Source organism: Hylaeus anthracinus, unplaced genomic scaffold (assembly GCF_026225885.1).
Source record: "Hylaeus anthracinus isolate JK02 unplaced genomic scaffold, UHH_iyHylAnth1.0_haploid 12001, whole genome shotgun sequence".
NCBI classification, from domain to species: Eukaryota; Metazoa; Arthropoda; class Insecta; order Hymenoptera; family Colletidae; genus Hylaeus; species Hylaeus anthracinus.
The window spans coordinates 20,465,016-20,492,589 of NW_026534348.1; positions in this window are offsets into that span (position 1 = coordinate 20,465,016).

Consider the following 27,574-nt stretch of genomic DNA (forward strand, 5'->3'; position numbering starts at 1 on the left):
AATGCGCGATGATTGGTGTTCTCCGTTTGAGCGTGCTCAATGACCAACGAGAATCATCGCGAGGGGTTGGCGAAGCGCAAAAAATGGCAGACACAGGAGGGAGAATTTTGATCGAACAATGGATAACAGGGAGAGTGAACAGTGAGTCATTTATTTTTGATTAAAGTATACGCCATTATTTTTCGCCTGGATTTTTAGTAGATAATGGGATCACACAGGCAGAATGATTTGTTCTGTAGTGCGAGGGGTTGTGTCCCAGAAGTGTTGTGTCTTTATTCGAAGTTTTACATCAGCATAGTTCCATTCACCAAAATTTACGTAAGAGCGTTTTACATAATTACAGTTGCATTGTACTTAAAACTACTCATTTTGTGTTATAATTAACTGCTATGCTTATGCATTTTGTCAACTTGTATCTAAATCAGAATAGGTACATGGGAACTTCGGTCGTTTTCAGTCTTGCAAGGGTACTGAAAATAACATACATACATACGTGACATAAGATTGTAAATTACTTTTATACAGGTTCTATATGATGTATCGAGTTGAGGTATCCATTCAAGATTATTTGTGCTACAGGTATTTATGGAGGCTTTCTTTTCTGCTTAATCTACTAGTTTCTTACATTCAACTTCATGACGAGAGGGAATCCGTACGAAAACGGTTTACCTTTTCATTGTGGAAGATAGCTGAAATTTTGTAAGCCCATATTCGTTTTTCGTTATGTAGTTGTTTGTGCTTTGGTTGAATATTTTTCAAATTTAAGATTTGAGTTGTTTTTAGTCGATAAAGTTAGGTCTAAATCCATTTACGAAATTTCAAATTCTGATGTAAATATGGATCCACTGGTGTATAGACTAGTGGTTTTCGCGTAATTGACATGAGATACGGATCGGTTCTAGTCATACCGTGTACACCGCGCCGCGCGCCAGTCCTTGTGTGCCAAGGAATAACAATATGATACTTCATCAAAACTTAATGCAATTTCTTAAAACAATTAGGGAACAAAATGGAGATTTTCTATTAAGTTCTTCACCACTTTCCGCTCAAACATTTTAGAATTAATTTTATAACATTCTATGCAGTGTCTTTCTCAGTTTATCTGCATTACTTTCTTCTTTTTTAATCAATACTTGTGTCTTTTGCCCGATATTTACTTCTTGTTATCCTTTACTTGTGGTATTACTCATTTAAATGGCCTCCTATTATACTGCATAAACGGAATAAAACAATATAAGCTTGGTACTTGGAGAGCTTACAAAGTTACGAGGAACTTCATAATTTATGTATAACAATTTTAGCAACGTAACTGAAGCCCTCACCACTTTTTTAATTATCATCTAAGTATTAGTGAGAATATTGAAATCAGTTTTCTGACTCCATTACAAGTATTTTCTACCCAACGTCCAACAATGTTCTAAATGACAAACTTTTCATTAGATTTTGTGAACTACTTTGTAAGCTAGGTATAGAGTCTATACTATAGACTCTCGGTATATTTCGTCAATTTCTGTGGCGTTACTTTCGGTAACAATGTGTTCCATTCGTTTCTCTCGCGTTCCCTTGCAATTACGTCCTCCTTATCCCGTTCCAATTTCACGATTCAAACGTGTTCCATTAATCGCGCGCAAATTAATTCGAATAAGCGGGACGTGACGAATTGTGTCACAAATTACTCGCAACGCGCCCCTAACCGGATTCAAAGGTCTCAGCAGCGAAGACCCGCTAAAGTTTGCGCGCGAAGAGTAGCGAAACGCGAGTCGCGCGACGCGAATCGTGGAACAGGTAACGCGTAATCATCGGGAACGGATTGCACGATGCCAGTCAGCGTCTTTGGCGAGAAACAAGGCGAAAACGTTAACGCGAGCTGCCTCGCGCCACTCGACAGGTCCAATTACACGCGACTACGTGCTTTTCGCACTTGGCGAACACGAGGGGCGGCAGGCTCGCAGGGACGAATTCTCCTGGCACCTTTCGCATCTTTGGAATTATGCAGTCACGTTGAAACATTGCGGGGAAGGAGGAGGAGGGGAGGAGGGGTGAGGTGTCGAGAACTTCTTCTTTTTTAACGTTTCCCTCTTGTTCGAGGTTTCACCCTCCATCTCGTTCACGAGTTTGTCCTCGTTACTTCGTGGCCAAAGAGCACGCTAACGTTCGTGCAATTTGCTCGACTCTTTGAAATAAACTCGCGTTAGGGATTGAAACACGGTGATCGCGATTCGAAGAATGCGTGAACCCTGCTTGGAAATTAACAACCCTGTTAGCAAGTTGCTAGTGAGTTGAGTGCGCGTTAACGATCGAAATTGTGAAATTGATAGGAGTGTTTGCTTAGTAAGTGTTTAATGAGGAAACTTATGTGATTTTACATGTTTTTAGTCAATAAAACTCGCGGATGATCAAGATTACCAAGACTATATCTAGTTCACAAAGTAGTTCGCAAAGTCTATCGAAAAGTTTGTCATATAGACCATTGTTGGATGTTGGGTAGAAAATATTTGCGTCAAAAAAATTGATTTCAATATCCCCACTAATCCTTAGATAATAAAAGAAGTGGCGAGGGCTTCAATTACGTTGCTAAAATTGTTGATACATTTTTTCGGAATCGTTTTTTTAAGTAACGATACAAAAATTGTGGCCATTATGTTCTCTTGAAACTAGGACAAACAGTTTTGCATGTTACAAACAGTACCATCCATTTTCCTGTATATAATTTTTAAATTCGTAAGAAATATATCATCAATCTCGGAGTATTCAACTGTAAGTGATCAAGTTATGGACAACTTAATATACAATTGTTCAAATATTTTAACTGCTTTTTGAATATGTCTTACAAATCTAAAGCAAAATTGTTTGTAACTGTTTAAAGTGTTTAAACAGTCGATCGAAATATACTGTTGCGACGACATGAAGATGTCGTGCGATATATCGAAGTTGCATTTTTACCAGTGTAATTCTACCGCTATTGCTAGTAATATTAATCGACACAGTTGAATGTTCAGTCGTATAATCGACCTTCTTTTTTCTGTTACAGGTGAGTACTATCCAGACCCAGAGATTGTTACCCAGATTCAGGTACTTGATCCTAAAAAACAAGAACGATAATAATAATCTAATTCATACAGATTTAAACATTATGAAAAGTCAATCAACATTTTAGAATAATTATTTATAATCAATTGATATGGTAGTATGTCGATCACATAACTGGTATTCCTTGGGTCATCCATAATCTCCTTGATGTACTATAGAGGAAATCATGATTAGCTTTGTGCTAAATGTGGTTATCACTTGAATAAGGTACATGCAAAAAACCAAACAATAGAAATTGTAAGTTATGGTAAGAGAATACGAAGAAGTGGGAGTAACTGCGCTACCTGGCACACAGAAACGAAACAATGGAAACAGTTGCTGATCATCTGTGACCCAACGAAATCAACGGAAGGTCAAGAACTATATCTGGCTGTTTTCTAAGCTGTGCCATAAGTCCAGAAAAATTAGGAACCGTCATCCAATCTACGTCTCGAGACACTAGCTCTAGCTGACATTTCTCCCTAACCACAGCGTCTACGATTGTTCCACCTTCAAAAAAAAAAAAAAAAGAATATACATATACGAACATCGGAACGCCCAACTCGTGAAGGAAAGAATCGAAACGCGAAATCTGGCGAGAAATCGTCAAGTTCGACTTAAACGACTTTGATGAAGTCAGTTTCTCCGATCAAGGTCGTGGATCATACCGATTTGATCGATCGATCTACGATCACGATCGAGCCCGATATCTCCGTGGCCCAATACAAACGATCGGTCGATTTCGTCGAACGATTTCACCTCGCATGACTTCGTGGTTTTCTGCTCGGAGATCCTTTCAGAGTGGACGCGTCCCTCGCGATGATCTGGAACACGATGGCAGCGGCTGTCGAATGCAAAAGGAAACAACGATATCCACGTGAAAGAATCGACTTAAAGGATGTTGTTCGCGATCGACCCGGTGGATGTCGAACGAGTTTCCGTCAATCATTGTTCCGCATTCCAGGGGCATTTGCACTCGTGGGAGTGGCTTAACATTCGAGCTCGGCTGGGTTCTTATTCCGCTCGGGTTCGAGAATAATGGAGGTCTCACCGCGAACGACGTCGGGCTGCGATCTCGAACGGTTCTCCTGCGATTACGCGGTCCACCTTCTGACCGTCTTCGAGAAAGTATCGAAACTCACGCAACACCGTCGTGCAACGCTTTAGCGCTGAAATTGAAAGACTAATTGCTACGCGAGAGATAGAAGTCGAGCAATCTACCGAAAGGTCGCAATTGTAACTGGAGAATTCATATCACTGCACGGATATTTGTATCTAAATTTAACCCATAGAGCGCTATAGACGCAATATACATATGCGCTCTTTTGTATACGTCTTAGAGTCTTAGATTGAGTCAGCGAAGCCCTTCCTTCATTCTTCTGGAAGTTCTTCGAGAGGGTTGAGAAAGTGTTATAAAATAGAGGTTAAAAAGGGCCCAAATATTTGTCGGTTTCCTTGTATACTGTTTGCATCAGTGTGTATGTTGTCATCCGTGTTATACACGTCAACACTTAGGATATAGTTCCGCTATATTTTTGAATTTCTTGCGTTGAGAGGTGTAACACCTCAATAACGAAGTATAGATATGTATCGAGGAAATCGAAAATTACTCATGATTCGAAAACTAGATGAAGGTTTTGATGCTTAATTTACGATTCCCTGTAACGTAGACGTAAAAGAGAGTCGTAATTCTTTTTAAACTGTTGCCGTTATCTTCCTCACAAATCACCGTGTGTGATGTATTTATACATCCTGCAAAGTAAAAAGTAATTTATCGCTACAATGGATGCTTACAAAAGTCCCGGTTACACCAAAGTTCGTGTTAATCTCGCTGCAATTCAGGCACGATAAATCTTTTACGCGAAGGTTATTTATGGCGTGTATACGGGGAGTCGTACTTTGTTTGATGCGTGCTGTTACGGGTTTGAAATTATTAACGATGTCGAGGAAATTGAAATATTCCGAACAAAACATTGGTCTTTTTCTTGAGACGTCATCTACTTACTTGATGTTGCATTTTGTAACTTCGACAGAGACATGAAGAATGATCTGTTTCGGATATATTTAACGAATAATTAACTTGTATTACCAATAACTGCAATATCATTGAGTCGTTCGAACTTTAGAACTTAAATTGTCGTACTTTGAAATTTAGTGAATGATTCTATTCGGGCTAAAGGACACCTAGTATAAAAATTAAAAACAGTTTATTAACTACATATATGTTTTTGAATGACATTTACCTATATGGAGCATTTTTTTTAACGTTTGTTTAATTATCAACCCAAAGTAAAAATCGTACAAATTTCCGTTTAACAAAATCATGAAAGAGAAATTCCCGAAATTTCAGCACTTGTAAGAAACGTACGACAGTTATGCAATATCCTCAGCACATATTTACGAATAAAATATTTGCTCGCAATGTTTCATTTCACGTCAGATTAAATATTAACCTGTACACATTCCTTCGTTGACACGGAAAGACCGACCCTGTAAAAATCTCTATCCTTCGTGCAGTATGTTTGGTTAGAGACTACTGTCCCTAAATTTCCGAAATTCCTTAATTACGTAATGTTCCCTTTTCGAGTGTTCATCTTCTGTTAAAACGACTTCGATCAATTACGTGTTTTCATAATTCGCTTTAAAAGATTGTTGATGTTCTTGAAGTGCTGCAAAATCGCTGTAGGCTTTCATTTTTTTCGACAGCTAGGTTGATTTATATTTTCAAAATAAACATTCAGGACGTAAAATATGTTTGTACCATAATTCATTATGTAGCATACGCATAAGTGGAGGTTACATAGATTAGTGGATTATAAATAGAATTATGAGGGCATTTTATAAGTAAATTACACAGGATGCTAAAGACTTTCACAAAAATTGTCTATCTATGCATCATTTATCGCGGAATTAAGGGTCGGCAATTTTTGGTAACACTTGTGATGTTTTCTTTCGGTTTTTTTTTTAGCAGGATCTTCATGACACATACGATACAATTCTGCTGCTTCCTTTCTTCTATTTGGACTTTTGTACCGTTGCAGTGATAAAATTCATTGATTGGAGTGGTTTATTTAGCATACTTTCGATTGTTAATTTTGTGGAAAAACGTTTCGTCACTTAATTATTTAGAAGGCGATGCTTAATGCAACTGGAAAACAGAGACCTTTTAATACAAAAACTATCAAGCTGGTCATTATGATCCAACTAGGTACTTTAAACTTCTTTCTAGTCACTCCTTTATTATCAAGTCATTTTTAACCGCAATATTTGAAGGCCATCATATGATAGAAAATTAACTTTATTGATAATTTAATTTGCTTTTTCACATTACAAAAATATAGTTGTATGTTGTATAGGTAACTTGGTAGTTTTAGTATTAATTAAGATTAATTGTTTTCTGTTCAGTGCACTATTACTACTGACAATACGATATAGGCAGCAAGAGCGAGTATTAGGTGTACTGAAAAGTAATGTCATTCTTTTTACATTAAATTCAGACAAATACAATTCATAATATATTTCTATTTCTAATATATTATGTAATTATCCTCGTTATCAACAACCTTTTGCCATTTAGTGTGCAAATATTCAATACTAAATGGTTAAAAATCAATGAGTTGATGAATGATAAAGAAGTATTGAGATTCACAGAAACGACATTACTTTTTGGTTCACCTAATATATTATAGGAAAATGGCAGTGGTCGTTTATTACTTCGTAAACGTGCACTGTATCCCTCCGCCTCCCCCCCACCACAACAAAAATTTCCAGAATCCCAAGAAATTCATCTGACGTTTAATTCAATCACAGTTCAGTCCTTCCATTAAGTATCTCGTCAGCCATCCGCAGTAACGAGTAACATCCAGCGGTTCTTCGAAATGCGATCGGCACGGAAAACTAATTAAGACGCGATTAGCCGAATGTAGAGAAGCATCATGATCGATTAGTCGAGCGATAAGCGATCGTGGCCGCGGCGCAACCTTAATTAGCGTACGATCCTGACTTCTTTTCCCCTTTCGAAGGCTGGTTCGCGGTCGTCTCTCGGTGGTCCGCACGCTCAGCTCACGGTATCCAGGCAGGCGATAAAAAGTAGGCCTATGAATCAACGGTGCTTAAGAATCGTTAGACCTCCATTGACCGGTTGGAGAACAAGAAAGCGAGAGCGTGGCTGCTCGCCTACGTTCATATAAGTCGCGGACAATGCGTAGCTAAACCGTTTAATAGCGATAACAGTTTCTCTGGGCGCGAAGCACTTCCACCAAGAGCAGGTCGGCGCGCGTTTATCCGCTCGAAGCGCAAAAACGTAGAAAACGACACGACCAAGCCGAGAAAACAAGGATGTTCGAAATCCTGTTCGTGTTCGGCACGTGTGAAGATCGCGTTATCTGAGGCTCGCCGCGAGAGTTAAGCCTACGCAGCCTCGATCCGCGGTACCGAGGGGAGAATATGGATGAGCTCCAGGTGGGTGTAATTCTGTAACAGCGCCGCGATAAAAGTTTCTTCGGTGGATTACGCGAGATTTTCCTACCATGATCCTTGAATGACCGAGTTGCACGGATTTGGTAATCGCGAATGCTAACCAGGAAACATCCATGGGTGAATATCTGAACGATAGCTAAGATTTTTCGCAGAGATGGGGGCTGGAATGCTGAAGACGGTTGAAATACGGAAAATAAATGGCTAGGAGTTTAACGCTTTTAATTCCGTCTCTAAAAGTTGAACCTGAGTCAGAATTACCGAGCGTAGGTGATATATGTAGTTTGATAAAGTTTGAAATAAAAATGATACAAATCTAGTTTCAGATAATAATTATAAAATTTACAAGAAACGCATGTTAAGAAAGAAAGAGAAAATTAAAAGAATTTGAATCGTTGGTGATCTTTTATAAACAGCATTTATAAATAACAAGAATTATCATTAGTAGTAGTAGTAGTAGAATTTTTAATTTTAATTTTAATTTTAAAGTTTAATTTTTTATTTTGTATTCTCCTTTTAACGTTTCATTACATTTATAAATACTTGCTCATCCGATCGATCCATCATCGAAAACATTATAATCGATAAATATCATACTTGCAGAACCTATAATTCATAAATTTGTTGATTAGTATTTAGAAACTTCTTTGAATTATTTTCAAAAATATACAATATACATATTTAGAGGTAATCGAAGTCCTTCAGCAAAATGTTTATCCTACGAGTAATTACAAGAAATGCAATATATCTGCAGAAAATGGCAGGCTGTGAAAGCTCGCCAAGGCAGTAAGCAATTTCGAAGAAAAAGAACTGAGATTTAATGAAGCACGGCGGGAACGTTGTTCGCGAAGGTTATACCACGTTCTGACTTTTTGCTGGTAATCACAGGGTAGTTCTACTTCCCCGTTTCTATTTCCGTAAAGTGTTTAAAGGTTACCACGTCGATATACTTTATAGTAGCCAGTAATAGGAAGAAAAGTTCTTGTATAAAGCTAAACGTCAATTTAAAGTCTCTTGACATTCAAACTTCCACGCTTCTATTTTCTGCATCGAACTTTTCTATTTTTCTATCATATCCTCGATAGGTATCTTAGGTTATTTTAACATTGAACACTGAAAAATATTTTAATATCAAATGACGAAAACGGATAAAATTCATTAAGAATTATTTAAATCGCGATATACAGAGGTAGATATGTGTGCCATTTGCGAGATGAAGGTATACATGGTCGATTATCAGCAGGAAGATTACACACGAACGTTGATTGTGCCGTTGGAGGTAGATTAGACATTCCATTGCACCTCTATAGAGAGCACAGGAACACGTTATGACACAATACAATGCGGCATTAACGATCTTCATGAATTATCACGCGGATAGTGTCTCAGCTCAAATTTCCGACGCGCGTATCATCGCCACGATAATGGCGAATTCTTTCTTTGCGAAAAGCGCTGTTATACAAGGAAAATTCTTGTATTGTAGCAACACTTTCTACATGGGTTTTTAGAACGCGAAAGTATTAACTGCATTAAACGAGTCTATTCTATAAAGCAAGTAGTATTCAAGTGATAAAGAGTTTTAATAATTGAAAGACATAATTTAATAGTAAAAATAAGGTATAGTATTGAAAATAAAAGAACTATGTTATTTATAATTATTCTTATTTCACACTTTAAGGAGTAATTTGCATTTGCAAATCAATATCGTCAAATCGAAACATTTCACTTTTGAAAATTCTAATAATATATACTAATTATAAAGAGGTAAAGTTTGTTTGAAACTACCGAACCGATTTTTAAAATTCTCTCAGTAATAGATAGCTACACTATCCCCGAGTAAGATAGGCTATGTTTTATTTTGATAAAAATACGTGCTCAATTTGAAATCTCAAAATTTGTAAATCAAGTCGGAATAAAAGCGTTGCTTGGCTACTTCATCGGCGCGGCGTGCGTGCGCTGACCAAATGGTTGAATATACGAGAAAACAATGTAATACAAAACTATTGGTTATCAATAGATCTAAAAAAAAGTCAGCGACACGATATACCTACATAGCTTTTATATTTAATCCACAATAATGTTTTTTTTTGTTTTGTTAAAAATGAATTGAAAATTATAAGATGAACTTCAAGGGTACTTATTAGGTATAATATATTAATTTTTATAAAAAAGAATCATTTTGTCATCTGTGAAATTTCATGAAGATAAAATTTGCCCTTAAAGCATGTGTTACTTGATCGCATAGTTTAGAAGATAATGCAAAATGAAAATAATTCACAGAGAAATGAAATGTAGGTCATTCGTCACACGACCGAATTCGTCATTAACATTTACATTTAGAAATCTATCTCTACTCTACACTCAGTTGAATGCGTTCATATGTTACGGATTCTCTAAGTACATACTTACATAAACACTACGGTAATTACTACATCTATGTGAATAAGAATAGTATTCCACGCGGGTGAAACCACTGAGCAACAGCTAGTTATGAAAAATGGACTTCTTGCTGGAAGCCTTCCTTAACTTAGCGCGTGCTAAACGAGAGTAGTGTTTCTTCCTCTCCTTGCGACCAATACTGAAGCATTGAAGTCTCCGCGTCTTGGAGCATTCGATGGTCAGAATTGAAGATAAAAGGAGATCAAGCATAGAATCATCAATAGTTTGTGATATGTATCCCGAGCAGCCGTGGTAGGGGGAGTAGAGGTGTTTAAATTACCGATTATCAACGATCGAAATTAATTAAAAATGGCGCCACGGTTCTAGCAGGCCGAGAAAGATTTCCCACCGATGCCGATGCGAAGCCGTTCCTAGGCTAGAGGGACGACGAGTTTAAATACCGTATCCCGAGGAAGGCGTGGCTCGTGCCTCTTTCCTTGTCTTTTTCCCTTGCTCGCTCCTCTCTCACCCTTTCTTTTTTCCCTTCCTGCGTCTCACCCTAAGCGATCGACACGTATAGTAGCGACTGTCTTCCCGCGTCGGAACACGCATTCATGGGGCTGGCTCGACTTTCGGCCTTATACATAAATTTCTCATAAATAACCGGCTGGATAATCAATGTCGATTATAATTACCCACCGTTTGTATCACTAGACCGCTGCTGGCAGTTCCCCTTCAGAGCATACACGACGATCGGGAACAAAATGTATGAGATATTATTCTGTATGGAATGAAATAATCCTATTTTTGTGTTTTGTTTCGATTCTTGTTTGAATAATTGAGGTGAAGATTCTTGCTCCGCAAGCAGTACCGGATACTGTTACTTTGAAATTTTTTATGTGGTTAAAAATGATGATAATCATAAGATGTATGATAATACATCTGTTACTTGGACATTGGTTGTTTGGGTACTAAGATAAAGAACTTGTATTATTAATGTCGTATTCAATTTATGTATGAACGTTTTCGATTTAGATTTTAGGCTACCGATAAGTTACTCTTTCCTCTGTTTTTAAACAAAATATTTTTATTTCTGTAGAGATCTTTGATATTATCGATGGTAAGTTAAAGAAAGTTCTAAATTCATGACTACTATACCTTATAATTTTTCGACCATATGAGAAGTTAGCATAATTATTGGATACAGTTTAAATTCTTCTATAGTTAAACGTTTGAAACTTTCAATATCACTGTTTTCTTCACAGTATAATTCGTCAATTATTCGAAGTTTCCGTAGCAGAGAAATGTTTTATATTAATCTATTTATACCTTCTGTTTAGATTCGACAAATAATCATACAAAATTCTTTCCTAGATAGCGATATTATATTTGTTCATACAGAGAGTCTTTGTAAATAAAGGTATTGTTTATATTCTGATCATGGGCAAAAATTTGTGTTACGATTATTTTATCATACAAATACGTTGTGCTATATATGCACAATTGCGTTTACTATAAGAAAAGAAAAATAATTTAAGTTATGAAAAAACAGAACAACTACAAACAAATTGTGTTGTAGAAGGATAAAATAGATATCATCTTACCAAAGACACGAATTTTCCGTTTCACTCTTCATCAAAGACTATAAAAATATTATAAAATTACAATTGCAACACCGTGTTAAACGATTCAACATGCGAATTCCGCGCGGATAACGTAAAATAAAGGATCGCAATTTTCATAGTTCCAATGACAAAAAGGAAGTAATTACTTCCACCGAACCGTTCGTGGCGCGGCCGCTTTTCCATTTCGTGGGTCCGTTAATTAACCGTTTAAAATGTCCGTCGCAGCGACGGTAATTGAATTAACAATGTCGCAGATTTAATTCGCTGGCGATTAAATTCGCTAAAATGCCGATAAATTATTCCCAGGGTTATATCTGAATCCAGAACCGTGCTCGAGTTTCGCTGTTCGTAATTAACGACGCGGACAACTTGGACATTTCTTGTGTTCTGACGTTGATCTCGAGCGACACGATTAATGATCGTGTTTTTCTGGCATTATTTATTTCTCGAGATTTGATTATACTCGAGTTTTTCTTTTTTTGTTTTTGCATTTAGATATTCGGGAATCCTGTTTGACAATATTCGATAATCTCGAGAATTTCCTTCATGGAGTGATAATATCCTCGTGGAGTATATTAATTATAATTTGGTAATATGGTGGACTGAGCTTTATCATACCGTTTTTAATCTCAGAATTTTGATTGCTCTTCAACCTCAGATTTTTTTATCTTCTTCGGTATGGAATAAAATTATATAGTTAAACAAAATATTGGGAATTTAAGAAATAAATTACATGCATGTACCTATTTTGTAAAGTTACGTTTCCATTAAAACTGATCGAGTCATCCATACAACAAAATATGGCATATGACGAAGTATTTTATATTAATTCATTGTATATGCCAATGTATACCAATTATTAGGAATTAATAGGAAAATCCTCCTCTTTGCTGGAATTGTACATTAGTATTAGAATTATATAGTATTGTCAGTCATTTCCGTATCTTTTTATAACATCTACATATTCACTTAAGAAAAGTTCGCTTGACATATACATTTTTTACATTCATTTAATCTTAAAATAAATAATTTTAAAATTATTTTCTCGACAAACGAGAATGGAAATTTGTTGAAAAATCTTAAGAATTGTTAGGACAGGATTCTTGAGCACAATCTCCATAATATGTAACCTCGCCGAGGCGTGAGCAGAAAAACGGAAAAATGTCTGGTTGACGAATCGAAGGCTGGATCGAAGTCGACGTGTTTCGCGATCGTGTTACGGAAGAAATCTCCAGCATGATTAATCTCCTGATCAATCGTGACAAGCCACTACGTATCATCAAGTACCGAAGAGTTCGAACGCTGCATGCCTATGGTAAATACTTCACACGAATTTGCGTAATTGAGTTTTGATTACCTTCTGATATCTGTTGGGTCTGAGAGGTAGATGCAAACCGAAAAGAAACACAGAGCGATGAAAAAAAAAGTGAATTTCGCATCTCTACATATTTCGCGTTGTCTGCATCCCTACAGGACTTTTTCGCAAATCTAACACTCCTCCGTTTACTTGTGGAACTATGATTACTGTTTTTTCTTTGTTTCTATTCACAAAAAGATTAATCTTTAGAGTGTAGTGTTCTAGAATTTGTCGTTAAGTTATTTACCAGTCCTTATGTTTGAAGACTAACTATTTCAAAAAATTCTTGTTTATATCTCCATCTCCTCTGGTCGTTCTAATTTAGGTATGAATCCCACAATTTTTTCCATTATTCGTTCTATGTTTCATTTAATATGTCATATTAAGTAGTGAAAGTTCAACCATTTAACAAAATTAGATTTTCATGATGAAGAAAAAGATGCCCAACTCACAGTTCCATTAAAAGTTACACAACCTTCCAATATTATTACACACGTATACCGCAAGACCGAGTAGCATTATCCGGAGCGCCAGGATTGTATCAGGACTTGTCACGTCTCATTTTCGTTGATTTACTGTTCTCCCTGAAAGTCTAAACCGACAGTTCTGGCTCGTTAAAGCGCGCGAGCCCGCGGCCAACTGAATTCCTGGCCAACAAAAGTGCACAATGAATTAATGCACACGCCGCGCTACGTTGAACGACTAATTTGTTTTGATTAAACATTAAAGCTCGGATCGATATAATAATCGGAGAATCAGCGTACTGGAAAGAACCGTGTTGGCAATGTCGTGATACTGGTAACATATTGGACTCGAAAATGAGAACAACTGATCCGCAAATTTCGAGTAGAGGAAAGAGAAAAAGGTTAGTTTATTTGAACGCTAAATCAAGAATTCAAATCGAATTTTTCATTGGTTTCTAATCCAGCGTTTGCCAAACTTTTTTAATTTAGGAACGCTTTCTATGTTGCAATATATTTGGAACCATTGGCAAGTCTTTATGCTACGTGGTTTTTAAAAGAAACCATATAACGAAATCTCACTTGCATTTCATTTTCGAATCTAAGATATTAATAATAATGTACGTATACAAATTATACATTTAGTTAGAAGTTGAATTTCTATTCTACGTGTTACTAGAAATATAGAGTCTGTTTTCAAGATCCATTAAATCCCATTAAAATATGAATCAAAAAGTCCTATTCCATTTTGCTATTAGAGGCTTCGTTATCGAAATATAAGAGTTTGAGTGTGACTTGTAGAGTCGTGTTTTCCAAGCGTGTGTGTGTAGCTGCTGAAATACAAATGGCACGCGTCAGTGTTCGTATTCGTAAAATTGTATTACTTATATTTAAGTAATGAACGTTTGATATTACTTTTCACACGCGGAATTTACTCAGAAACAAATTCCCATATTTTTACAATAACTAATAATTTTATCAATATAAAACGAACAAGTAAATAGTCGTTAAAAAATTACAATGTTAAAATGGCGTTGGTAATATGCAGACTTCATTTATTCTAAATATTTTATTCTTTCTTGTATTAATTACAGTTTTTTTTTAAGTTATTCGTATTCCATGGTACGCTAATCTTTCACAGAACAAAGATTGGGAAATACTGCTCGAATCTATTGATACGTCTATATTGTCGACGGTTCGTTTCGCCCTAAGCCTAATTTCTCAGCTATCCACTGTCTACGCGAGTAATTGCGTCATAATTGCGCATCATTTCTTCGCTCGTCGGTCTATTGAGAAGCGAAAAAAAAGAAAATGTAATTAATGATCTCATCAGGGAACGGTGTGCGCGAGTAACGCAGCTCGATTGCGCTTTTCTCGCGAGGATTCTATTCTTCATGCACGGTTCTTCGCGCGGACGTAGCCTGGAGTGCCTCGCAAAGCTGCTTCCTTTGTGGAGGCTCTCGCGGTGCTTTCTTCCTTTGAGAGGCCGCGTATCTTCCGTGAGCGCGCAGGAAACGAGTAACGCGGAGGGAATAAAAAAAGGAAAAGAAAAAAGGGGAGAATAGGGTGACTGGATGCTGGTGTCACGATGAATGACTCTGGTGTTCCCTTTGTCGAGGTAATCGCGGTAATTGAGGTTCGTTTCGCAACTCCTTCGTGACCAACAAAATGTCTTCATAGGTATTACATAGGTTGTTACATCGTTTATTAGAAATGGATGGAGTATATGGTTGTTGACATAATACAAAAGCGAAAATTTATTTATAAAAAATAATTCTTTCTGTAGAATCTTTAGTATAAGTGTCTGTTCAGAAATAAGTTCAATGCGATAAAAGTTGAGTTTCTGGTATGAATACATATTTATAAAACATTCTTCTCTGAAGCAAGTTTAATATAATAAAGATTTACCGAAGACGAACTTGTTTCTAAGAAAAATGTTTAGTGCTCATACTTGGAAGACAATGTACATACACATTTACAATATACAATTCTCTTACTTCTTACTATAAATTTGTCAACATAAAAAAACACCAACCCACCAAAGTTAGATTCGTAAAACTATCGAAGAACGTCTTCATTATAAGCTGAAACATCGACCAGGTAAATCCTCGTTTCTGCATTACTAGAACATTTACAAGGCGGCGTTACTTGTACTTACTATATTAGTTTACATTTTATGTTATCGAGCAGAGTAATTCTCATTGTGGTCATTGTAACAAGGTGTGTCACGGACTAGAGACACTGTTATCGGGGAACCGGTTGGTAATAATCGTCGCGATAGTTAAAGCGGATTTAACGTTGGTATAATAGAGTTTCAGGATCGCAGAGGGGGAACCTTTATAGCAAGAATATGGATATTACGGTCAATGGGAGCGTCTCCTTCTCGGTTAAACGGCTCGTGTGCTATTTGAAAGGACTGGTATTACAGAAGATTGGGGTTTCCAGGATAAGACCCGAGAAGAATCTAATTTGTTGAATGGGACGTATTAATCAGTATGTAGGGCGATTCATAGCAGACAAGATGAAAGTTTGCAATAAAAATTGGTGACTCGTCCCGTGTCTAAAAATAGGCGAGATAAGATTAAATCATGGTGGATTCATTTTTTTGAGCATAAATTTCGTATAAAATTAACGACTTACTTGTCGATTTGAGCAGTGTAAGAAATTATGTCTAATTTTTGTCTGATACATGGTAACGTGTACGACAGTGACCTATATGCATTAAAAATCTCCTTTTTTTATAGGTTACAATTTTAGGCTTACTTGTTTATCTTTTTAAAATTTCCATGCGAAGTGTAAATACTCGTACACCTACCTTTCTTATACAAATGCTTCTTATCGCTTTCTTTGAATGTTGACCCTGTACAGGTTATCTTTTGACGCAACGCTGGCTCATATTTGTTTTGCCTTGTATCTTAATACATCTGACGTATTTTGATGTTTGTTTCTGCCTTTCGAATGGAAAACATCAAAGAAACATCCACCTTTGACAAATGTGCGCTCATGTAAGTTTATCCTGTATAATCATTAATAATGTTTAATAGACTTGCAATGTTCTCTCAGACGAACATCCAAGTGCAAAAGGTTGAATATCTGAACGAATAAAGTTACTGTTTCTAATTGCAAGTAATACAAATAATTTTTAGGCACGTACTATGTTCCTCTATTAAGTCTTCCTATCTTCACTTGTAAAAGAGTTACAGGTACTCACAGTTCTGAAAATCATCTTACGTTCTAAGGTCGAAGTAAATTCGATTGACTGCTAAAGGCCATTTTTCCGACTACTTTTACGCCAGTGCCAATTTGTTCCTCTGTGAGATAGAGAGCGTGCTAAGGATAGCCTTTCAACGACCTCTATCGATCAATTGATTTTTTTGCGACTACAGCTCCAGAAAGATCTCCTAATAGATACGAAAATTTAAAAGTAGCAAACGAAATATCGATTCGCCTACTATAGAAAGTACTTCGACGTTTTCACTATTCGATATAGTTTTAATTAAAGTTCAGTTGTACGATTGTTTGTTTTTATTGTTTAAGTAGGCAAAATTTTTCCCCAGATAAAAATGTTAAACTTTGAATGTAGGATAAAGAAAGAAAATTTTCATTAAAATTTACAATCCGAATTATACAATCATGTTTTCATAACATGATTTTCTAAGGTTTCATCTCATTATTTACGATCAATTTGTACTTATATTTGTTATGAAACTATGAAATTCATGAATTTATACCTTTTTAACACGTTAAGCATCGCATCGCGTCTACTTAGCTTTCTTTTCATTCACAATAACGTTAGCACACGATGCGTGTCAATGTGGTTTATGTACAAAGTAGCCTTTTTTTTACATTATTAGAGGATGATATTTAGATTTATTCTTTATGATATACCAACTATTTAAAATTTAATATAAAAATATGATTTCTTAAATTATGTATCGGTAGCCAATGGTGATTAATAATTCTCTCATACATTTATTCTAACCATCGAATCTAACAATTTGAATAAGATTCTACCTACGGCTGCGTCTGTTACGGCAATTTCGGTCTTTCCCGTCCGAGATTCAGCAACCCTCGAGACGCTTAGAAGTCATTAACAGCGTTGTATTCGACAAACCCATGGGCGATTACGATAAGGTCAGGCCAAATTGAATGTGTAATTAAATCGAACGAACGGACGAATGAAATAATGGGTGTCATCTGATAATGACTGCCTCCCCCATTCTGCCAGTCATGGCTCAGGCTTCGTGCGGCGAGACGCGAGATTAAAGTCGTGTCCCTTTTGTGATCCGACAATACTTTGACTCCACCCCGCGGACCGCGGTCGATAATTAATTGATCACCAACCGCAGATATCGTGTGCCGACCGCGCCATTAGCTGCGAGTTCTAAGACTCGAGTTCAACTTGTCATTAAGAGACTAAAATTGTTTTTCGAAGAAACCCCGCAGAGTCAAGAGGGAATAATTTCCGTTAACAAAGGATCTGGATTGATAGTGGCCAGTCGAATGTATCGCGTTCTTTTGCAACAAATCTCTCGCACTATTAAAAAGAAACGTTCCCAAGGCATTCGATTGGAAAAAGTGTTTTTAGACCTGTCATTTGACCGATAGCGGTATAAATACGGTGGGTGTAGAAAGTATTCGTACACCAAACAATTTCCAAAAATTCATTCTACATATTCTCGGAAATCTCTAGAATAGATAGATTACAAAAAAAATAACTATTTATGTAAGTTGCGAAATTAACAAGAAACAAACAATTAATCGATAGAAATGTTGAAGCAATAAGTATTCGGACAACTGTTTAAAGGTACTTTACTGAAAATATGATGTTTTCTAATTCGTACGGAGCAATAAACTAATGTGTTTACGTTACAAACTCTACTGTAAATAGTTCGTCATAGGAATCGTACAAATACTTATTGCTTCTATACTTTTACCCACTTTTCGTATTTTTCTTGTTAATTTCACAAATTATATTAACTGGTAAATGTTGTTTGGACTATATCTATCTTAGAGACTTCCGAGAATATGTAAAATATCATTGATTATACAAAAAGAAGTTAAGAAACTACAATTTCACACAAAAGTTTTTTGGGAAATTGATCGGTGTACGAATAAATTTTACACCCACTGTAGGTACAATTGAAATGTCGATAGGTTTAGTGTTAAAAGTGGTATTATATATATAAGCGAATATACTAAGCGCAACATTTTGTATCCAAATATTTTTGCGTCTTTGGGATTAGACATATTTTATTTGTAGAATATCATATTGTAAGGTTCATTTACAGATTTAAAATACATAAATACGAGGAGTACATAAAATAGATAGAACACCACATGTCCTTTTGCTACGCCCGACTTCTAAGTACTGACTCCCTTTCGTCAAACTAAAATAAAATGACAAGGGCGAGGACACAAATCTCACCAACAATGTATACCAACAATGTATATCTCCACACATGCATACATATATGACACACAACATCTTGTCGTCACATCTTGCAATATACGAAGTAATAACATACTGCAGACCATGTTATCCGAATATTAATGCGAGTCATTGTATAGTAATTCCCATTAGGTTGAGACGAATTACTGAGTGTGTTGAGGCGAAGTTATCCCCACCACTTCTTGGAACCGCCTGCTTCAAATAAGTCTCGCACAAGACGTAACGTTATGCCCAACTCGCGACAGACTACTCGAACTAACAGCTTCTCGGTTCCTCTTACTGCTTAGTGTTTGCTTTTTTTTAAGAAAGAGTCTTGTCTATCTCTTGTTTATCAGGTTGAGACGGCCCGGTCCTTGCCAAGTTTCAACATGGTGGACTTAGCATTAGTGCATATATGGATAGTCGGATTAAATCAGACTTCAATCATGTATACGTATAACATGGAAGCTATAGGGGGTTGATGGTGCGAAATGTTGTGTGTAAGTGTATACGAAAATGAACGAATTAACTGAATGATTTCGATCCAAATCGTTCGATCGACGATACAAATTGAACATCGCGGCTTTTTGTCGGCTATGCAGCCACAGTGAACGAGGCATATGCGAAAGTCAAGAGAAGTGGCTAGTGTCGGTCAAGATGGATCAAAGTTACGGGGCAGCGTCCGACCGATCGATCGGAACCATTTCACACAGATCAGCGGTCGACGAGGCCTTACGAGTGCCCCCGACGCCAACGTGGCACCGCGAAAAGAAATAATGGCAGATAGTCGCGGTCAGATAAAACGAACTGACATGAGCCATCACCTTCGTTGGGTTCGTGTTCGTTGTCCGTGGTGAGTAGAAGAGGCTTTTGCCTTCTCTCGCGTCGGGGGTTTCCGTTTGTGTATTCGGTTACCCTGTTCCCACAGCCCCGATCTCTCTTTCCCTTCTGTCTTTCCTCGGCCCCGCCGCGCCGCCTTGATGCGCAAAGAAGCGTGCATTTTCTAGTAAAAGCCTAGACCGCGGACGACAGCTCCTTCCTGTGTATCCTTTCAGGTCTGCGGTAACGGATAGAAGAGGAACGAGAAACCGTAAATGGCCCGATGTTATCGAAAGCCCGCCCCCCCTCCGATTGTTCGTTTACACCCTGTTTGCTCGGACGGTCTGCGAAAGGGTTTCCTCGGGTGCCAGGAAATTACTATTAACGCGAGAACAGGTTCATAATCGAGGGGAGAACCGACTAGAACAACGTCGATCTGTTCTAGCATCGCGTCAGGGATGTACTTTCGTAATTGACGGTGCCTCGCGAGCCAAGGTGGACCTACGCGTGAATGCTTTCTTGCTGGAATTCAATCTTGAGTGTCGACCAACGAGATCACCGATCATACCTGCTTCCGCAATCAGAGAAAATGTACGAGAAGCGGTTTACAGCTGATTTCTGTTGTTGTTGAGGAAATGATTCATGAGCTGTTCAGGGGCCACGTTTTCTGCTTTACTGTGGGGGATTAATACTTCGGTGAGAGTTACTAGGTTTATCGAAGTCTCCGAGGTATGTATGTAGGAATCGCGTGATGGATGATATATGTATACATATGTAAAGTTTCGTTTACGAATATTTTGGATGCTTAATTTTTATTAAAAGGACATGGACATTGTAGCTTGTGTTATTGTAGATATTCTTGAGGAGAACCTGAACTGAAGTTCGACGTATCGAACATTTTTCTATCCACTATTCATTGAGTAATAATTAACTAATAACGATATAATGATAATAGAAAAATGTATTTTCTCAGAAAGATCAACAAGATTGTCGAAAACGATTATCTGAGATTCTTTATATAATGTCATTGAATAGGTAGAAACCATTATTTGCATTAAAGTATCAAGTTTAAAATAAAATTATATTTCACATTAAACGAATAAAATTTTATCCAAATATTAACAACTCTTTAATCGAGGAAATATAAACAAATCGCTATACAGACTTTTCACCCCTCACCTACTGTATTATTTGTATCAAATTTGGCCCATCACTTTGCAAAAGATGACTACGAGAGGCTAAATTTTTCACTGGAGCGAGTATATCTAAACCGAAAAATGTTACTTCTATAAATATCGAAAGATGGCCCAAACTTTTGAGCGTTAGTGTACATACTGTAATGAGACGCATTTACATATCTGCCCCGAACGTCTAGTCGCTCCACTTAAAAACAGACAGCGTCCGTTCGGAGCGTTTAATGCGCGCTTAATCACCAACCCCGTGGAAACGAAGTCGAGCCGTCGAGCACGTTAAGATTTCATCTAACCGATCCGTCATTAATGCTCGATTAAATCCCCGAATCCGTACAAGTACCCCGGAACGAGGGAAAAGGGGGATGAAAACGGCTTGGAGAGCACCGTGTATATGACTCGACGCTTTCTTGTCCATTCGCCAACTACCCAGCGTCACCACCCTGCCACTGGTCAATCAGAAATTTTATTCAGTAAACCGCCGCGCCTTAACCAGTGTATCGCATTAAACGGAGTCCTTCTTCTAACCCCTCCTTCCGTCCGTTCACAGATGAATTATTCATACCCTCGACTCAATTCTGTAAGGGGGTCCGACTCTCTGGAAGTCAGTCAGAAATACAAGACCAGATTATAATAGCGCTCACTCGGTTGTTCAACGATGTCGCGAAAACACTGAGAACGCTCTTCTTAGACTCTATTTTCCCCCTTCTCGCTCTCTGTCCCCAACCTTTCTGGATTAACCTTAGAGAGACTGACCTAGAGTCGTCCCCAATGAGGTTCGCCAGCATTTAAACGAGCTTCTGTGTACTGATAGAGCTCGGAATGTTGAAAATATTAATATATAGACTTGAATAATTTAGAAGTTTTTTAAAGTAAAAGTTTCGGGACTAACCCCGGCCATTACAAAAAAGTAAACTTCCTGTTATTTTATCATATTTATTTTGACGTCTATTGGGGCATTAATCTTATATTAGGCATGGACAGTTATTTGTACTTGATTGGTTGATGCATTCGGACATGAAGAATGTCAGCTTTATAGGTGATATATTATTAGAAAATGTGTAACAAATTTAGCACAAATATAGCACAATACGGGACAAAAAAGAAAAACTCAAAATTCTAAAAGTGCGGTGCTATCAAAAATTTTGTTTTGTTCTATTTTCTTGAGTACGCTTTGACTTGCAGAGTTTACGGCACAATACGGCACAAACGTAGCACAATGTAGCACAATTTGAAAAAATCAAAGATTCGAAAAGTGCAGAGCTAAATTCACACACAGAAATAAATGTTTGATTCGAAAATTATTTAAGCGAAGAAGTAGGTCAACGAATGCTTTGTATCCACAATGAGTTTTATGTTTCGCAATGGAGAACAGATGCAGTTCGCGCGTGTGTATGCACGTGTGTATCTACAATACTTTCTGTGAAGTATTACTCTTCGGAGACCACAGTTTCGACATTGACGTCCTGCTTCAGAAATAAATATTTATTGTATCCTAATGCTTTCCATTTCGATTCGATTGAATTTAAGCACCGCGCCGCGTTGTTTGCTAGTACCGTTTGCATTCTTCGTCGAGTCGAGCTAAAAGTATGAGTCTCAACACTCCAGTAGATATATTTTTCCGTTGTTAGTGCGAAATGAAGAGAAATATATATTTTAAATTAGGTTTAACATAGAAATTCTTTCGTTATTCATGGAACAATTTTCGAATCATTAAAATAATTTTGTACCTTATTGTGGAATATAATGCCGACATGAATGTAACACTTATCTAGTCCTTTTACAACTGAAAGAGCATCCCTTAACTAATTAACAAAAGCGACGGTTGTATCGTTGATTAAATTATAAGAGATACCCAGAAAAAATATGTGTGTGCTAAAATAGTACCATCAATATTAGATAATACAAGTGTGTTTAACATTTTAAAGTTACTAGCTACTACTTGGTTTGGCTGTTCTTTGTCACATATTTTTACATAGAGTTTCAAGAAACTCTTAATTAGTAGTGGACCATGAAATTGATTCCATTGTTTACTGAAAGTATTTTTTTCTGCGTTCTCTTTGTCGTAAATTGCCTTAATGATATATTCTCACAATGTCTATCCACACATGCTCAACGAAATCAAGCTTTTAATGACTCTTAATGCTTTACGCATCAACGAATTCCACGATACAGGCTTCGTTACCAATAATTATTAAATTATAATTATTTCACAAAAGTAAGTAGAAACCTTATGGAGACCATGTGCAAACACTCTACCATATATTCATGAGTTAAGGTTAAGCGTTTCGCTGTTATTCACATTTGCCAAATGTTACCTTAATAAAGTGCAGTGACGCTGCTTCAACGACAGAGCAGATTTATTCGCGTGGCGTAGCGAAATTACGCTCGAGGATTCAGTTACCTTTTCGAGTTACAACGTACTCGAACAAACGAAAGTAATCATCCCCGGGACACCGTGAAGAAGCAGCTGCTAAAAACGTTTCCATGTCGTTCGTTGGAACGATGCTCGCGATTTCTCGCCGCAATCGCCGTATCGAGGCGTTATTTTACGTGTGGTAAGGGCAAATAAGCGACTCTTTGAGGAGCCGCGGTGTTTTTCAGATGCCCAACCATCGGAGCTCTAGTTACCACGTCACACAACAGCCACGCTAATGAAATTTATCACGGCACCTGACTTAATTTGCGCTTAACGCTCGCGAGCCATGCGAGCGATCGGCGCAAACGAATTTAACTCGCGCGCCGCAAGTTACGACGCCGATTCGCGACTGAACCGGAATGAGCGTGGATCGTGTTGGATTCCCGGACTGCAATGCGGCCTATGATCGATGTTCTGGTATCGAGACGGAACCGAGAACCCGGTCATATTCCACGGAACGCACGACTCGGAATGAAACGAAATATTGCACGAGGGTAATGAATCGCGAGCGTCGGCCGAGAAAGTTCGCAGACATTTCTCGCGACTTTGGAGTGCTTTGAAATTATTGAGTCACCTGCTAAGTTTGCAATGTTTGCGGGGATTAAACTTAATATAAATTTTTGTTGAGGTATAATTTATTTATTGCGAGATTTTGAGTTGATTTACGACTGAACGCAGTCCCGTTTTTCCCGTTCGCAAAAGTAACGAATTTCAATTATTTGAAGTAAAACCTCTCTCGAACATCTATAACAAATTAATTTTATTATAGTGTATAGAATTTTTTCGATCAGTAATACGAACTAATACCAATGAACCTATATTGAGGCATATGCGATTTTGTATTTTAATTCGTCGTAAAATATTCATGAACAGTAATTGGTCACTTGTATTTTTTTGGTGATCGCCTATAAGAAAATTTATCTGATGTTAAAAGAATATAAACATATGTGCAAATTTTGGTGATCAAACAAATTGATTTACACCACTTCTGTAATTATCGAATTTCAAAAGTGTGAATTTGTATTAAAGTTTGGTTTGAAATGTTATAGTTCGATTTTACGCCTGATTTGCAATTATAATTGAAACATTTTCGAAGCCTGAAGAACATTTTTATATAGGATAGTCTGATTAGGTTTGAAGAAATCGCAGTACATAACTCCTCCACGCTTCATTACATGCAGAACAGCAAGTAACGGAATAGCAAGTAACAAATAGAAACACCATATAGCAATTCATTTGCTATGTTTATTCAATAAAACAGTTATCTAAATAATTGTCCATGCATTCGGTATGAAAGTCATTTTATTTTTTAAACCAGGTTATAATTTTTACTAAACAAATAACAAAATAGGTCGAACTGTTTTCGGCTGTATATCGCCTAAATCAATAGGTATTGTGCTGCATGTGTTGTATATGTCAACGCTGCAATCTCGAATAATGATAAATTACGTCGAATTAAATTTGAAATAAGAAGAGGAGTGCCAGATCCATCTAGTCGCGATAGCGTCATCCATGGCGAACAGGGATGAATCACATTGTCTTGAAATCGTTTGAACATGGGCCTTCGTAGCACTCCTGCTCTAGGATAATTATATCAGAGTATTGTAAAGTCTCGTCTCTTAAGAATGGCGTGCTGGGTTCTCACCGACTGGTGACCGAATAGCCAATGAGATCGAGGGGGAGTTATGCTAATTTTACGATTACACCTCGGCACAATTCCCATGCAAGCGAGTAAATGCTCTCTAGTGGATTTCAAATTGTTGCCCGTGAACATTAAGCGCCTCGGCGTTCTTGAGGGAATCTGTCTAATCGCCTAAGTGAAAGTGTATCCTGACAGTCATCCGTTTGACAGATCCTTGGATTGCAGAAGTATAACATTCGCTTACGAAATTCTGGAGCGCTTGCGAGGCTCTACACGTACCCCTGGAAGCGGTCGGTGTTGGAATTCGTGGATGGCTTCATCTTTGGTGTTCCTAAAAGATGATCGAAACAGTCAATCAATCATATTAGTTACAAAAATGTGCAGTTATGCTCTGCTCGCTGAGAAATTAAATTAGTGCACAATGTAACACGAAGAGTTAAGGTTCTTTGTCTATTAGGAGGATCTAGTCACAGGCAATCTTCAAGTTTTATCTGGTAGCAAGTATTTTTGGACTAGCATCAACGTATCTTCTTTAATTAATTCCTGGTTCTAATCAATCTTCAGTATATTCTCGGTTGCACTTGTTGGTGCCTTGTTTAAACGTATTAATAAGTGAATCTGATTAGGCATTGCAGATAAATAGCATTAAATTATAAGATTTAGATTTATGAATTGTAGAATACTAAGCAGTATTCTATGCAATAATTTTATTTCTATGGCATACAGGAAAGGCAAATGATTTATCGTATAAAAATAAGTAAAAAATGTAGAATAAAATTATTTTATATGAGGCTCTACTTTTGAGATAATCGATTTTAAAGATATTCGGGGCATGTGCATATCTAATTCTCAAACTTGTGGACTTCGGACTTAAACATTTATTTTTTAAATCACAAAATATTTTCAATCTTTTAGATTGCAAAAGAAATATTTGCTTATAAAAGACTATCTTTATATTTTGTATGCGAGCATAGTGAAAAATTGTACTTAAATTGCTGCACATCGTGCATATCTATGAAATAGATTATCTTGAAAAAGAATTCTCCTGTGAAAAATGTTATTCTACATTTTTGATCCATTTTCGAATAAAAAATACAGATCCCTTACATTCGCCCTCTTTTTCTTCGTTTTTCCAACTCATCAATTGAAATTACAGTCGATTTTCCAATTCATCAATTACAGTAACGAATCATTACGTACTGAGAGTTCGACTGCAGTAGCGATCGATACAGTTCTCGTTCGAGTGTTCGATTATTTTAGTCGGATCTCTGTTTATCCCGACACAGTTAGGAAGTTTATTGAACATTGAATACCAGTCAAAGTAGACTATCCAGTTCCATTAGTTCAAGGATTGAATTAGAGCGCTTGCTCGAGTTCACTTATTGTTAGTAGCGAATTGGTGTAAAATAAATTACAGTTGGTTCGACTATTCTATCTGAAACATTGTTTACCTCAATGTTGTTACAAAGCATATTGAAAATTTAACTCCTTCACTCATTTAATGCATATATTTTACTTTAAGTCTAGACTATGATACATTGTGAGTTACGAAACCATCTTCTATCGATTATATTATGTTTTCCATATTCTCTCATTGTAACTTCGGATATTTTTTCCTTTTTTTTCTTTGTTTAACAACTGTGTTCTTTATTACAACAGTGTGTTCACATAATGACAAACAGTTGTACATTGTGGTTTCCATTACGTGTTCCTAGAAAATAAGAATGCATGAACACAAAAAATTATTAAAAGATATTCTTGTATTAGAATATGTATTAAAATTGTATGATCGCAATTTTGTTACCATAGCTTGAAAATAAATTATGTTAAAAGAGATTAGTTCCAGTCAAATTGAACCAACCGGTAGCTACCATCAATTTAAGGATTGACCAGAGCACCTGTTCGAATTCACTTAGCAGTGAATTGGCGTAAACTAAATAATTACTCTGCCAAACGATACAATCCAAGCCCACCTCTCCATTCTCTGAAGACTCGTTAGACCAAAGAGCCCCTGCGCCAGATTATCAGCAGGACAAAACCTAATCGCGTGAGATACGAGAGAAGATTGATTGTTTCCTCGATGGGAGCAGTTACACGCGGGTAATTACCAATCGGACACGCTTCGATTCCATTTCACTGGTTCCCCGACTTCTAGGAGTCCCTTTGGTCGTCTGAAAGACTGCTTCGACCAGTCGGTCTCCACTAGTCTCTTCGGATCGAACAGTCGATAAATCTGGCGCGTTACGTTTATTAATTTTCAATGTAACCTCGTAGCAAGGGGTTGCTTGTGCACCGGATCCATGTTTGCCATTCCGAGATCGGGTGAATGAAATAGTTTAAAGCGCGATAAATCGTTCGTCCCCGATTGCTTTTTTCGCGGTTCCTTTTTCTACCAGCGATGATTCCCTCTCGCTTCTCGGTATCCCTCGGATATTCGTAGACAGATAATTGCGGCTATAAATTCAAGATTAATCGAGCCCAACGCTGCCTGTCGTTGCCTCCTCCTCGCAAAATCCATTTCGCATTATAAATCAATCGGGGCCGTTTCTCTCGTTCCTCGCACTTGCCCGCTCGTACCCACCTCCCGATAAAACTTCGACACTCTCCCCTTTCGGTGGAGATGATGCTCGCGAACTGGATTACATCGCCCGGGACTTCACTTTTAACCCTCCTTTTTCTCCTCTGGAACCAATGCTATCGAATCCC